The following is a 16,017-nucleotide window of genomic DNA, read 5'->3' as shown; positions in this document are numbered from 1 at the left end:
CCCACCCCCTGCAGTGGCTTGTGGCCAGTCCCTAAGAGATTCAGGGCCCAAACTCCATGCTCCGTGTCACGAGGCGGGACAGATCCTCCGATACCATTTATGCTTCCGGGCTCCCACGGGTCAGGCTGGGCTGCATTTGGGGTGAAACCACGTCCCCGTCTAACTGCCTCCACCGCCCCGCCTGCTGCCCTCAGGCTTCTCCTGGGAACGTCCTTTATGACTTGCCGAGAATTCCTACTTCTGGCTCTGCTTCTAGAAGCCGACCTAAAACTGTTCGTCCCAGACATGGCCCTGCAGGCTTGAAGGACGAGGTGCTGAACTTGGGTCACCCACTGGGCAGATGACAAGGAGGCCTCCCTCCCTGGTTGCAGGTGGAGGGTTGGTCTCCAGGACACTTCAGCCACGCCGCTACCAAGGCTTCTCCCTGCGGGGGCACAGCACGAGACACACGGGGAGATGGGCGGTGTCACTGGGTGTGGGAGGTGCAGGGGTCATCTAATTATCTGGTCTGTGGAGAGAAGCCAGAGGGCCAGCGGTGGCAAGGAGTGGGCAGTGGGCTTCGATGCAAGAAGAGAGGAGCTTCTATCTGCAGCCTCATCTAGTTTTCTAATCGCGGCCGCCGTGCGCTGCTGTTTTCCCAGCAAGTAGAAGCAGGTTCGGACACACAGTGGAGCCAGTAGGAGGGCCCCCAGTCACATCTCGGGACCCATGTGGGTGACGTGTGCTTTCCCTCCCACGACTCTTGACTCTGTGGGCCAACAGACCCCGGTTCCCAGGGGCCAGATGCTTCCACCGGGGGACATGACAGGAGTCCCACCAAACTTAAGCTATGGCCGCTGCCCCACTTCAGAAGGACGCCTTTCAGGAGGACGGGAGCAGGTGAGGAGCGGGCAGCACGCTGGGAAGAGGGATCGAGCGCGATCAGCACGAGAACGGAGACGGAGGTGACGGATGTTCAGGGGGTCTCTGGGGTGTCTCTTCACCGCTCACATCACGAAGTCCAGCTTTAATGTAAGTGAGAAGATGAAGCAACATTGGCCTGATAACGTCTCGTGACCAGAGACTCAGGCCACTCGGTGGTGAGGGTCTGCGTTACCCACCGGGGGGGCCACCTGGACCCGCGTAAGTGCTGGATGAGGCCACGGGGAAGCCAGAACAGGTGGCAGACGGAGAAGAGGATGAGGGTCCCTCACAGGCTTGGGAACAGCTGCACCGGTGGGGACTAAAGTTCACCTTGAGTCAGTGTTCCAGCCGTCAGAACCCCTCAAATCCAGGAGAGGCCGTGGTGAGATAGAATAACTAGAACGCGAGAGGCAAACGCGTGTGGACGGTGCGAGGGGCGACCTGTGCCAGAGGCCGCTGGTCCCGTCCGGGTGCTGCGGGCTCCCCCCTGTCGCGCCCGCAGCCTTCCCTGCAGGCTCGCCCTGGGGTGAGCTGCACCGCCTCGCTTGGGGGTGCTTGGGGGTGCCCGTCCCTCTGGGGCGGCTGGTGACTAGTGACCGACCGACGTGGGTGAAAAAGCCTCACTCCTTTGCCTCAAGACAGAACAAACTCCGCGGCAGCCGTTCTCAGCTAAAATGCTGGGAAAGAAGGAAGCCCAGCGAAAGGTGGCTTGAGCGGCTCCTTCCTCAAGCTTCTCGAGGAGGGGTGATGGCTAGCGCCGCTCTGGATGCCTGGGGGAGAGGACAGTTCATTACACGGTGCACGTCTTGGGCTAAAGGCCAGAAAGAGTCACTGATTATGTTAGTTTAAGAAGCGAAGCTAGGGCTTCCCTGTGGCGCAGTGGTTGAGAGTCCGCCTGCCGATGCAGGGGACACGGGTTCGAGCCCTGGTCCGGGAAGATCCCACACGCCACGGAACAACTAAGCCCATGCGCCACAACTACCAAAGCCCACGCGCCTAGAGCCCGAGAGCCACAGCTACTGAGCCCACACGCCACAACTACTGAAGCCTGTACACCTAGAGCCCGTGCTCTGCAACAAGAGAAGCCACCGCAATGAGAAGCCCGCGCACCTCAACGAAGAGTAGACCCCGCTCGCCGCAACTAGAGAAAGCCCCCGCGGAGAAACAAAGACCCAACACAGCCAAATAAATTAAATAAATAAATAAATAAACTTATTAAAAAAAAAAAAAGAAGCAAAGCTACTGAGAGACTGTCCTTCATGTTTGGAAGTTTAGTCCTGGGAGAGGACAAACCCCAAAGACTTTGGGTTTAGGGACACCAGGCACAGCTGAAGGTAAGGACATTATATTAAAAACAGATTTAAAGGGCTTCCCTGGTGGCGCAGTGGTTGGGAGTCCGCCTGCCGATGCAGGGGACGCGGGTTCATGCCCCAGTCCGGGAGGATCCCACATGCCGCAGAGCGGCTGGGCCTGTGAGCCACGGCCGCTGGGCCTGCGCGTCCGGAGCCTGTGCTCCGCAGCGGGAGAGGCCACAGCAGTGAGGCCCGCGTACCGCCAAAAAAAAAAAAAAAAAAAAAACAGATTTAAAAATACAAAACAGATTAAGCGAAAGTTCCCATAAAAAGCAGTCAGACTCCTGGCGCCCTTCTCTCACTGTCTCCCAGATGTGGGCACTCAGGAGATTAGAGGGAAGTGTTTTGGAGAAACTGGCCCAAGATAAAAGATTTATGTATAGGCAGTTGGTGTCTTGCAACAAAGATGTCCTGCCAGGTTATCCTCTGCGGCCCCCAGATTGGCAAACCCTGCCTGGGCACCACAGATCCCAGTGACTTTGTTGAGGCGTCACTCTTAAACGTAAGTAGCCAAGACCCACCAGCTGTAGGAGGAATTATGTAACGGCAAAAACTAAAGCAAACAACAAAAGGACCCATTTAAGATTAAAATCGTACTTCCTATTTTCAGAAAGTTCAGAAAGGTATCTTTTCAGTGCAGCTAGTTAGGCTGTATCAACGGTTACGGGCAGCCTGTTTATTTATAGAGTCAGCATCTGTGCGTCTGTGAGTGGGCTGTAAGTTTCTTGATTGGCCAATTCCATACTACTCTAGTCATTAAGGATTCTGAATATCACTGCTTTTGTATGCTCAAAAACAAAAGCTTTCAAAGAACAAAAGTGACACACACGATAAAAAAATTATTTGTCATCCCAAGAACCAGAACAGTCACAACTTGATGAGAAAAGACAACCAACAGACACCAGCGCCAAGGTGACTCAGATGTTGGAATCACCTGATGGATTTCAAAGCAGCAGTCGTAAGGCATGCTTCAACAAACAGTTACGAATGTGTACCCTTGAAGCAAGTGGAAAAAAAAATCTCAGCTAAGAAATAGAAGACATAAAAAAGAATCAAGTGGAAATTATAGAACTGAAAAATACAAGAACAAAAACTAAAATTCACTGGACAAGCTGAAGAGTAGTTTGGAGACAACAGAAAAAAGAATCAGTAAACTTAAAGACCTACCGTGAAATTATCCAATCTGAACAACAGAGAAAATAAGCTGGAAATAAATGAACATACTCTTAGGAATCTGTGGAACAATGACAAAAAATCTAATATTTGTGTCATCAGAGTCCCAGAAAAAGAGGAGAGAGAGTGTGGGGCAGAAAAAAAATTTTTATTAAAATATAATTGGCATTATATTAGTTTCAGGTGTACGACATGATTCAATATATATATATATAGCAAAGTGATCACCACACCTAGTTACAAGCTTCTTTTTTTCTTGTGATGAGAACTTTTAAGATTACTCTCTAAGCAAATTCAAATATATAATAGAGTATTATTAACTATAGGCACCGTGCTGTACATTACATCCCCAGGACTTATTTATTTTATAACTGGAAGTTTGTATTTTCTACCCTCTTCACCCGTCTCCCCGATCCCTTCCCAGCCTCCATCAGTTTGTTCTCTGTATCTATGAGCTCATTTTGGTTTGTTGTTTGTTTGTGTTATTTTTTAGATTCCACATATAAGAGATCACGAGGTATTTGTCTTTCTCTGTCTGACTCATTTCACTTAGCGTAATGACCTCAAGATTCATCCATTTTGCTGCAAATGGCAAGACTTCCTTCTTTTTTAATGGCCGAATAATATTCCATTGTGTATGTAATATTCCATTAAATATATACCGACACACATATACATGGAGTCCTCGCTTTATCCATTCATCTATCAGCGAACACTTAGGTTGCTTCCGTGTCTTGACTACTGTAAATAATGCTGCAATGAACGTGGTGGATATATCTTTCTGAGTTTTCATTTTATTTGGATGTGTATCCAGAAGTGGGATTGCTGGATCATACGGTAGTCTTATTTTCAGTTTTTTGAGGAACCTCCATACTGTTCTCCATGGTGGCTGCACCAATTTACATTCCCACCCACAGTGCACGAGGGTTCCCTTTTCTCCACAGCCTCTCCAGAACGTATCTCTTGTCTTTTTGATAATAGCCATTCTGACAGGTGTGAGGTGATACCTCATGGTTTTGTTTTGCATTTCCCTGATGATTAGTAATGTGAACACCTTTTCATGTATCTGTTGGACATCTGTGTCTTATTTGGGAAAAAATATCTATTCGCATCCCCTGCCCATTTTGAAATCAGGTGTTTGTTTTTTGTTTCTTGGGGTTTTTTTTTTTGCTACTGAGTTGTACGAGTCCTTTATTTATTTTGGATATTACCTGCTTATCGGATATATGATTTGCACTGTTTTCTCCCATTTGGTAGGTTGCCTTCTCATTTTGTTGATGATTTCCTTAGCCGTGCAGAAGCTTTTTAGTTTGATGTAGTCATACTTGCTTATTTTTGCTTTTATTGCCTTTGCTTATGGTGTCAAATACAAAAAATCTTCATCGAGACCTATGTCAAGAAACTTAACACATTTTCTTCTAGGAATTTTATGGCTTCAGGTCTTAATACAAGTCTTTAATCCATTTTGAGTTGGCTTTTGTGTATGGTGTAAGATAGTGGTTCAGTTTCTTTTTCTTTTTCTTTTTGTATGAGGTGACCCAGTTTTTCCAGCACCATTTATTGAGGACACTGTCCTTTCCCCATTGTATATTGTTGGCTCCTTTGTCATAAATTGACCATATATGTGTGGGTTTATTTCCTGGCTCTCTAGTCTGTTCTATTGATCTAGGTATCTGTTTTTATGTCAATACCATGATGTTTTGATTAATGTAGCTTTGTATATAGTTTGAAATCAGGAAACCTGATGCCTACAGCTTTGCTCTTGTTCTTCAAGATTGCTTTGGCTATTTGGGGTTCTACTATGGTTCCATAAAAATATAGGATTTTTTGTTCTATTTCTGTGAAAAATACCATTGAAATTTTGATAGGGACTGCATTGAACCTGTAGATCACTTTGGGTAGTATGGACATTTTAACAATATTGATTCTTCCAATCTATGAGCATGGAATATTTTTCTGTTTATTTGTCTTGAATTTATTTTATCAGCATCTTAAAGCTTTCAGTATACAGGTCTTTCACCCCCTTGGTTAAGTTTATTCCTGGGTATTCTATTCTTTTTGATGCAGTTGTAAATGGAATTGGTTTCCTTTATTAGTGTATACAAACACAACAGATTTCTGTATCTTGTAACTTTATCTAATTTGTGTATTAGATCTAAGAGTTTTTCTTGGAGTCTTTAGGGTTTTGTACATATAATATGTCATCTGCAAATAGTGACAGTTTTACTTCTTCCTTACAAATGGTGTGCCTTTTATTTCTTTTTCTTGCCTAATTGCTCTGTCTAGGACTTCTAATGCTATTTTGAATAAAAGTAGCAGGAGTGGGCATCCTTGTCTTCTTCCTGATCTCAGAGGAAATCTTTCAGCTTCTCAACATTGAGTATGATGTTAGCTGTGGGCTTGTCATATATGGCCTTTATTACGTGGGGGTCTGTTCCCTCTATACCCACTTTGTTGAGAGTTTTGATCATAAATTGATATTGAATTTTGTCAAATGTGTTTTCTGCATCTATTGAGATGATCATATGAATTTTATTTTTTATTTTGGTAATGTGTATTATGCTGATTGATTTGCAAATGCTGAACCATCCTTGCCTCCCTGGAATAAATCCCACTGTGTCGTAGTATATGATCCTTTTAATGCATTGTTGAATTCAGCTTGCTAGTATTTTGTTGAGGATTTTTGCATCTATTTCATCAGAAATATTGGCCTGTGGTTTTCTTGTGGCATTCTTGTCTGGTTTTGTTATCAGAGTAATGCGGTCTTATAAAATGAGTTTGGAAGTGTTTCCTCCTCTTCAATTTTCTGCAAGAGTTTGAGAAGGATAGATATTAAATCTTTTTGAATGTTTGGTAAAATTCACCAATGAAGTCATCTGGTGCTGGATTTTTGTTTGTTGGGAGGTTTTTGATTACTGATCCAATCTCTAGTAGTAATTAGTTCAGATTTTCCATTCCTTCATGATTCAGTCTTGGTAGGGTATATGTTTTTAGGAATTTATCCATTTCTTTTAGGTTGTCCGACTTGTTGGAGTATAATTGTTCACAGTAGTCTTTTATGATCCTTTGAATTTCTGTGGTATCACTTTTAACATCTCTTTTTAATGTTCGATTTTATTGATTTGAGTCCTCTCTTTTTCTTGGTGAGTCTAGCTAATGGTTGGCCAATTTTGTATGTCTTTGTAAAAATCCAGCTTTTAGTTTCATTGATCTTTTCTATTGCCTTTTTTGTCTCTGCTTTCTTTCTTTCTGCTCCGATCTTTGTTATTTCCTTACTACTACTAACTTTGGGCTTTGTTATTCTTTTCTAGTTCTTTGAGGTGTAAACTTAGGTGGTATATTTGAGATTTTTCTTGTTTCTTGATGTAAGCATTTATCACTATGACCTTCCTTCTTAGAACTGCTTTTGCTATATCCCATAAGTTTTGGTATGTTGTATTTCCATTTTCATTTGTCTCAAGGTATTTAATTTTTTTCTTTTTATTTATTCTTTGACTCACTTGTTGTCTAATGTCCACATATTTGTGATTTTTATAGTTTTCTTCTTGTAACCGATCTCTCAGTCTTACATCATTGTGGTAGGAAAATATACTCGATCTGATTTCAATTTATTGTCTTAACTTTATTAAGACTTGTTTTGTGGCTTAACATATGATCTATCCAGGAAAATGTCCCATGCGTACTTGAGGAGACTGTATATTCTATTGCTTCTGGATGGAATTTTCTATATACGTGTAAGTCCATCTGGTCTAACATGTTATTTAAGGCCAATGTTTCCTCATTGATTTTCTGGCTGGATGACCCCCCCTGGGCGGAAGTGACTTGTTGGCATTCTGTACTCTTCTTGTCGCCTCCTTCTCCCTTTACATTTGTTACCATTTGCTTTACCTATTTAGGTGCTCCTATGCTGGGTGCATAAATATTTACAAATAAATTCTCTGGTTGAAGTGGCCTCTTCATCATCATGTAGTAATCTTTTTTTTTGTCTGTTTCCATTTGCATAGAATATCATTTTCCACCCCTTCACTTTCAGTCGGTGTGTATGCTTACATCTGAAGTGAGCATCTTGTAGGCAGCATACAGGTGTGTCTTATTTTTCTATCCATTCAGCCACTCTGTTTTTTGACTGGGCTATTTACATTTAAAGTAATTATTGATAGGTATATACTTATATCATTTTTGTTAATTGTTTTCTGGCTGCTTCCTAGTTACTCTGTTCCTTTCTTCTTCTCTTGCTCTCTTGTGTATCTACCATAGGTTTTCGCTTGTTGTTACCATGGGGCTTACATAAAACAACTTATAACGGTCTATTTTAAGTTGATAACAACGTAAGTTTGAATGCATTCTAAAGCTCTGCATTTTTACCTCCCCTCACCACCACGCTTTATATTTTTGATGTCACAATTTACATCCTTTAATCTTGTGTATCCTTTAACAAATTATTGTGGTTATAGCTGTTTTTACTTCTTTTGTATTTTAGCCTTCATACTAGCTTTAGAAGTGATGATTAACCCACTGCATTTACAACATTAGCTTGTTCTGAATTTTACTGTCTATTTACCTTTACCAGTGAGATTTGCGCTTCCGTATGTTTCCTGTTACTAATTACTGCCCTTTCGTTTCTGCTTAAAGACATCCTTTTAACATTTCTCTTAAGACTGGCCTAGTGGTGGTGATCTTTTTTAGCTTTTTTCTTTATCTCTTCTTCAATTTTGAATGACAACTTTTCCAGGTAGAGTATTCTTAGTTGGAGAGTTTTCCCTTTCAGTACTTTGAACATATCATGCCACACCCTTCCGGCCTGCAAAGTTTCTGTCAGGAAATCTGCTTATGGGCTTATGACTACTGACAGCGTACCAAGTTGTTTTTCTCTTGCTGTTTTTAAGATTCTCTTTGTCTTTAACTTTTGACATTTTAATTATAACGTGTCTTGCTGTGGGTCTCTTTGGGCTCATCTTATTTGGAACTTTTCGGGATTCCTGGGTCTGGATGTCTGTTTCCTTCCCCGGGTTAGGAAATTTATAGCCATTATTTCTTTGAATAAGTTCTCTGCCTCTTTCTCTCCCTTCTCCTTCTGGGACCCCAACAGTTGAATGTGGGTCTGCTTGACGTTGTCCCGTTAGTCCCTTAAGCTATCTTTACTCTTCTGTATTCTTTTTTTCTTTTTGCCGCTGTGATTGGGTGAGTTTCACTGCTCTGTCTTCAAGTTCACTGATCCTTTCTTCTGCTTCGTCTAGTCTTCTGTTGCACTCCTGGACTGTATTCTTCAGTTCTGTGACTCCTGTTTGGTACTTCCCTACATTCCCTGTCTCTCTGTTGAAGTTCTCACTTTGTTCATCCGTTCTTCCCCTGAGTTTGATGAGCATCTTTATGACCGTTATTTTGAACTCTTTTGAGGTAAATCACTTATCTCTGTTTCATTAAGGTCTTTTTCTGAGGTTTTATCTCGTTCTTTCATCTGGAACATATTTTTCTGTTTCTTCATTTTACTTGACTCTTTGAGTTGATTCCCATGCATTAGCTACAGGCTGGGAGAAAATGTTTGCCAACCACGTATCTGATAAAGGTCTTGTATCTAGAAAATGTAAAGAGCTCGCAAAACTCAACAGTAAAAACAAAACATTCAGAACATAAGTAAAAGATGAGGACATATCAAAGAAGAGACACGGATGGCGAGTCAGCACACGAAAACACGTTCAACAACATTAGACGCGAGGGAAATGTAAATTAAAATCATAGTGAGGTATCAATACACACCATTACAACAACCAAAGTAAAAACTAGCAATGACACCAAATGTTACCGAGGGTGTGGAGAAATTACATCTCGCATCCATTGCTGGAGGGAATGTGAAAAGGTGCTGTCGCTCTGAGAAAACAGTTGAGTGGTTCCTTGCAATACTTAACATGTGCTTATCCTACAGCCCAGCAATTGTGCTCCTGTGCATTTATCCCAGAGAAATGAGAACCTAAGTTCACATCAAAACCTGTAAGAGGATTTTCACAGTAGCTTTATTTGTAATAGCCCCAAACCAGAAAGGGCCTAGATGTCCTTCAACAAGTGAGTGGCACACAAACTCTGGCACGTCATCTCTACGATGGAATACGCCCAGCAGTGCAAAGAAACAAACAACTGACACAGTAACAACTTGGTCGGATCTCAAGGAAATTATTCTGAGTGAAAAAAGCCAGTATCAAACGGTTACCTAGTATATGATTTCATTTATACAATATTCTCAAAAGGACAGGGCTGGAGAACAGTTAGTGGTGCCAGGGGACAGGGATGGTGTTGGGTGTGGGGTGACTTACAGGGCAGTGCAAGGGTGGTCTTTGTCGTGGCGGGTCAGCTCTGTATCTCGGTTGTAGCGGTGGTTACCCAAATCTATACGCACGGGGTAAATCTGCAAAGATCTCACATGTACATAAATGAGTGCGTGTGAAAGCTGGTGGAAACCCAGTAAGATCTGTAGTGTAGTTAACATACTTGGACCAACAGACAAAACAGCTTCCTGGCTTTGATGCTGTGCTACAGGTGTGTGAGATGTCACCACTGGAAGAGGGTGGGTGACGCTATGCACTGGTTTGTTTTGTTTTTTGACTTCCTGTGACTCTATAATTATTTCAAATTAAACAAAACCCAAAAAATCTCCCAGAAGGTAGAACCAAAAGGCAATGCGGTGGATTGAGAAAAGATGCCAAGCACGCAGTGGTCAAAGGAGGAAACCCCTCAAGGTCCCCCATGACCCCCAGCACCTGCATCAGTTCCATATACTGCCCTCTCTCCCTCTCAGTGGACGGACTGTCCATGGTGCTAGCCAAGACCATCCCTTCCATTCAGCAGTAAGCCTCACCCATTTTTTAAATATACTTAAAAAAAAATTTTATTGAAGTAGAGTTGATTTGCATTGTTGTGTTAATTTCTTCTGTACAGCAAAGTGAGTCAGTTATACATATATACACTCTTTTTCATATTCTTTTCCATTGTAGTTTCTCCCAGGATACTGAATATAGTTCCCTGTGCTCTACAGTAGGACCTTGTTTATTCATTCTATATATAATAGTTTGCATCTGCTCATCCCAAACTCCCAGTCCCTCCCTCCCCCACCTCCCTTCCCCCTTGGCAACCACAAATCGGTCCTCTGTGTCTGTGAGCCTGTTTCTGTTCTGTAGATAAGTTTGTTTGTGTCATATTTTAGATTCCACATATAAGTGAAATCATATGATATTTGTCTTTCTGTTTCTGACTTACTTGCTTAGTACGATAATCTCTAGGTCCATCCATGTTGCTGCAAAAGGCAGTATTTCTTTCTTTTTAATAGCTGAGGAATATTCCATTGTCTATATGTCCCTCATCTTCTTTATCCATTCATTCATCTGTCAATAGACATTTAGGTTGTCTCCGTGTCTTGGCTGTTGTGAATAATGCTGCAGTGAACACAGGGGTGCATGTATCTTTTTGAATTAGAGTTTTGTCTGGATATATGCCCAGGAGTGGGATTGCAGGATCATACGGTACCTCTATTTTTAGTTTTCTGAGGAACCTCCATACTGTTCTCCATAGTGGCTGCAGATTTACCTTCTCACCCACAGTACAGGAGGGGGTTCCCTGTTCTCCACCCCATCCTCACCGTGTGTTATTTATGGACTTTTTAACAATGGCCATTCTGACCCGTGAGCCTCACCCCTTCTTATTCGGACATGTTCTGGTCACTTCCTGTCTCCAGCGCATCATCAGTGCTTTTTCCCCTGCTGGATCCTACAGACAAACTGTCGTGTCTCCCACCTCTTGGCACCGTACCCGCCACCCTCCATCGCATAGCGGCTCCACAGTAAGATCTGCTGTTACAGAAAGGAGAGAGATGCTTCTCTGCACACCTGGTTATTGCATGTAAATGTCCAGCCTGCTGCACTTATATAGAGGTGGTGAGATCGAGTGACCTCTCTTTTCTTCTTTATGTTTAGCTGTTTTCTAAAGTTTATGTTGTAAAAGTGTTGCTTTTGAGATAAGGGAAAGTTACTATTCTATAAAACTCCATCAGCGCCCCCACGACCCACCGCCCAACTCTAATTCCTTTACGCTTGCAAGGCGGGCACCCGAGCCTGACTCAACCGACCCCCTGGGCCTGCAGCCCCGCCACGGCCCCAGCTCTGACCGCCAGGGGCGCCTACCTGCCCCTCGGGCGGGGGCTAGAGTGGTCCCTGCGGGTCCCTCGGGAAGGAAGCCCCTGGCCTGCTCCCCCCTCACCCAACGTGCCAGCTCCTACTTGCCCGTCAAGACCTTGAGCACTGGCCTCCCCCGGGAGCTTCCTGCTCCACAGGGATGTCCCAGCCCTGCCTCTGCTCCCCGGCGCTTGGTCAGTGCGCGGTGGGTCATCAGGTCAGTGGCTGCGTCTTCCAGCAGCCCTCAGGCCAGGCCTCCCCCACTGGCCCCTCCATGCCTTTCCTGCCCCCTTTTCACCCCCTCTCTCCCTCTGTTCTGACGTGTATGGAGTTCAGCACTGGCCTCTCTGCATCCTGGTTTTCTGGCCGTTCAGCCCAGGGGGAGCCCCGCAGGAGACGGCAGGGGGGACAGGGGTTGGGCCCGCGTCCCCAGCTCCCTCTGTGGGGTCGCCTCGGGCTGGCGGCCCCCCACTGGAGGCCCCTCCTCGGAGCCCTGGCGGGCTCTCTGCACAGCTGCTCCTCCCAGCATCTCCCCTCGTCCCAAGGGGCCAAGATGCGCTACCAGCTGGGCTGCTGCTGACCCCCGGGGTCCCCTACACCCTCTTTCTGGAAATGGTCCTTTTAGGCAAACCCCCTTGAATAACTCTATTTGGAGCACCACGTCTTTCCTGTTGGGACTGGGACTCTCGGAGGGGGGCACAGGTTTGTTGATGTCTCCAGGATGTCTGGTACACAGCAGGTGCTCTGTAACTGTGTGTTGAATGAATGCATGAATGAAACCTCAGGACCACATCTTGGGTTTTCTGCTGTGTGTGCTCTGTGGTCCCCTCTAGAGGGAGGACATGTGAGGCTCGGCCACGCATGTGGCCTCTGTTCTCAGGTGGTCCTGATTCTTCTCCCCACCCTGTGTCCCCGCCCTTTGCCCCTGTGGATGGAGTGGCCTGTCTGCACCTTGACTTTGAGCTCAGCCATGTGACTCACTCTGACCATGGGGGGCTTGCCCTCTTGGCCATCACCTGGGCCGGTGTGTGGAGGACGAGGGCCTCAGTCCTCCCAGCACCCCCCAGGTACACGGATGGGCGACCAAGATCAGCAGAACTGCCCCGGTCACGTGAGCAATAACGTGTGTATGGCGGTTGTTGGTTATACGGCACCGTCGGACCGACAGAGGTGACAGATACAACCCCACGTGCCATTCGGGGACCCAGTGCAGTACAGGGGGGGCAGGTGCACCATCCCCACTGAGCTGCAGAGAGGCCAGCGGCCTTCTGGGGTCGCGCGGTCACAGGTGGCAGAGCCTGCTTTGGGCCCATGCTTTCGGCTTCCACATCTCACAGACCTACAAGAGCTGCCCGTGGGGAAGCCGGGCCCTGGTCCCAGCCCAGGGCGTGACTCGCTCTGGCAGACCTTCATTCTGGGCTCTGAGCGCACTTCTGAGCCCACAAGGCTGCTGACCTCTCTCCACTTTGTAGTGTCCACCCACCATCCTCACCGTGGCTTCCTTTTTGCAGACCAAACACCCCTTCTAGGAAGCCTTCCAGGCTCTTCCCAGGCAGGGGTTCCCATCCTTCTCCGGGCCTCCTGGGCCCTGCGCCTCCCAGAGCTGCGTCACTTGCCTCTGCTTCCAGTGCCCTTCTGGCCTGTGAGCCTCTCCAGAGTCGGGGCAGCGTCGACCCCTCCCTGGGCTTCAGTAGGGCTTAGCACAGAGCCCCGCACGCAGTAGGGGATCAGAAGCGTGTACGTTCTGTGTGTCTACTGTTGCCCACTCCACTGTGACCACCTTCGAGCAGGGGCACGGTGACATACGGGTCTGTGCCCAGCGGTGGGAGCCACGTCTGTCCAGCCCGGGGTGTCCCTGGGACCCCTGCTCGGGGCAGGGCCCTCGGTAGTGACGTGTCCTCCCCGATGCCTGGCCAGCTGGCTCCTCCGGCCTGTGGCCGTCGTTCTCTGGTTCCCTATAGCCAGTGCTATCTCCTCAGTGACAGGGAACAGCAGCTGAGGCCTCACCCCACTTTTGTCCCACGGCCAGGACTGTCACCACTTACTGCGTGACCTTGGGCGAGGCAGGCCCCTCTCTGGGCCTCCACCCAGCCTCCAGCCCCGGGGCCTGCCTCCTCTGCCTGCCCGCGCTGCCCTGGGCACGGCCTCGTGGCCTCCAGCCCCCTCACATGTAACGGTGCCCCTGCACTGTCACCCCCATGGCCGGAGCCGGGGGAGCCTGGGGCCTGTCGGGTCGGGGGGGCAGCGTCCTCAGAAGTGGCCCACTCTGGAGGGGCTCAGTCGAGGGGGGCCGTGCAGGGGCCCCACATGCAGGACCTTGACGGGGTCACCTGGGTGCAGAGGCCAGGACGGCGGCCAGCCCGCAAGAGACAGACCCGCCGTGTCCCGGCACCGGCTCCTGCACAGGCTCTATCTAAGGTGCCTAAAGTGAGATCGCCATGGAGGGAAGGGGGGAGCAGTCTGTCAGCGGGGGTGTGCAAGGAGGGCTGCTGACCCGCCGCTTCCAGCCCTGCCCCCCACACCTGAACCCCACTTCCATCCTCTGCTCCGGGTCTGGCCGCTCTCCGGCTCCCCATTGCTTCCGGGCTCAGTCCCAGCTCCCACTCGTGCCTGACCAGGTCTTTGTCAGAGACAGACTGGGCGTGGGTTTGCCCTGGACTGGGGTGGGGGGGTAGGAAGGAGAGGAGAGCCCCTGCCCCTGCGAGGTAGAGAGCTCGGATGGAAGATCTGACGCGTCCAGCGGGAGGGTCAGCGGCGGGTCACCTGTTCCTGCAGGGCCCGCCTTGGAGAAGGTGCTTCTGCAGGACGCAGAACTGGGGTGGGTGCAGGTCCTCCACTGTGCTGACAGGTGGCCCCAAGGCCCAGAAATGGCTTCTCACCCTAAAGGCCTTGCTCTGGCTCCTGAGGGAGGGCACCTGTGGCAGCACTGCTCTGGACGGAGCCACTGAGGGGGACCCTCCGTGAGCTCGGGGTCGGGGTCCGGGCTCCTCGGGAGATTCTGAACAACCTGGCGCTGTTCATACCTGCGCTCAAACCCCTCCCTCCGAGTTCGGGGCCCCACCAGGGTGGCAGGGGGATGGGCGCGAGGCCCGTGGAGGGCCTGCGGCGTCGGGATCTCAGGGCACTTTCCCCGTAGGGGGGGCTCCAGCCACGGGAGGGGCCCCTCCAACCCGCTCGAGCTCGCCCCACTCACACGCAAACCCCACCATCCGTACACACCCGTCAGCTTCCCGGGTGTGTGCGCAGACACCAGTCACACGCACCGTCGGACACACTCACTCACCCCCCGGTGCCCACCTCCCTCCCCTGCCCCTTCCACAGGGAAGCTGGAGTTCCCCACCCAGGGCTGGCTGCCGGCACTCCCAGGGACCCGCCTGTGACCCCAGCGCCACCCCTAAACCAGACATCTAAAACCCCCAAATCCTTCCCTAAATCCCACAGTAGAAACCCACTACGAACAAGCATTGGGATTTTTTTCCTTTGCAGAATTTTTTTTTTAGTGGACAGACATAGTCTTTTTTTTCTTTCTCGTTTTACAGCAAACAAACATTGCAAATATAGAAATATTTTTCTATACAACAGGACGACAGGAGCACACACAGCCCCCGGCCACCCCCGAGCCGTCCCCAGGCACAGCCCCCCTCCTCGAGTCCCGCAGGGCTCCGGGACCTTCCTGGAGGCCACTCGGCCGCCTGCCTTCGCTCTGCCCCTCTTTGGTGGCCTCCGGAGGTGGCAATGAAGAGACGGACTAAACAGTCCACAAGAAACCACGGACGGAGATCATGCGAGGAGCCAGGTGGCCACGCCGGCCACACCCCCCAAGTCTAGTGTTTTATCTTTTTAAGACAACTTTACTTTTAATATATTTTTTTAAAAAAGAAAATAACGAGAGAAGAGAGGGAAAGAAAGAAAGCAGAGAAGAATCAAAAGAGAGAATAGATAATGAAAAAAAACCCCCCACCCCCCATCCCTAAGACACAGTTTTTCGAAGTCCCTTGTGTGTGTGTGTCTGAGTGTGGGGTGTGTGGGGTGTGTGTGGTGTGTGTGGGGTGTGTGTGTGGTGGTGGTAGTGTGTGTGGGGGTGTGCGTGTGTGTCTGTGTGGGTGTGTGTGTGGTGTGTCTGTGTGGTGGTGTGTCTGTGTGGTGGTGTGTCTGTGTGTGTGTACGGGCCCGCTCACAGCGGTGAGAATGACTCAGGGCAGGTACACGTGCTCGGCCACGGTTCACCTCCGTTCGTACTGTCAGTGCCCCCTCCCCACTTCCTCTGCAAAGCCCAGGGCTTTAACAGCTGCTAGCGTGTGTGTGTGGGTGTGTCCCGTGGGTCTCTGGGTTACAAACAGCTGCAGTGGCTCTTGTGTCCTTTTTGGTCCAGTGGGCATCACGAGTTTCGGGGAGGGCGCGGGCACCGGGCGCCTGGTGGAGGGGGGGGC

At 48.4% G+C, this 16,017-nt stretch overlaps 1 pseudogene across 1 annotated transcript in view; it reads right to left on the bottom strand.

The window, feature by feature from the left end:
* LOC309972925 (allograft inflammatory factor 1-like) overlaps nt 1-12,577 on the bottom strand; it is a 29,682-nt pseudogene extending 17,105 nt beyond the window's left edge. Inside the window, exon 1 of the transcript in view lies at nt 12,569-12,577. The product of the transcript in view is annotated as an allograft inflammatory factor 1-like (transcript). The remainder of the gene's footprint in view (nt 1-12,568) is intronic.
* Between the last annotated feature and the right edge of the window lie 3,440 nt (nt 12,578-16,017).

Source organism: Leucopleurus acutus, assembly GCF_964270905.1.
Source record: "Leucopleurus acutus genome assembly, chromosome: 16".
NCBI lineage: Eukaryota > Metazoa > Chordata > Mammalia > Artiodactyla > Delphinidae > Leucopleurus > Leucopleurus acutus.
The sequence above is the reverse complement of the archived record's forward strand: the minus strand, read 5'-3'. Positions and strand labels throughout refer to the sequence as shown.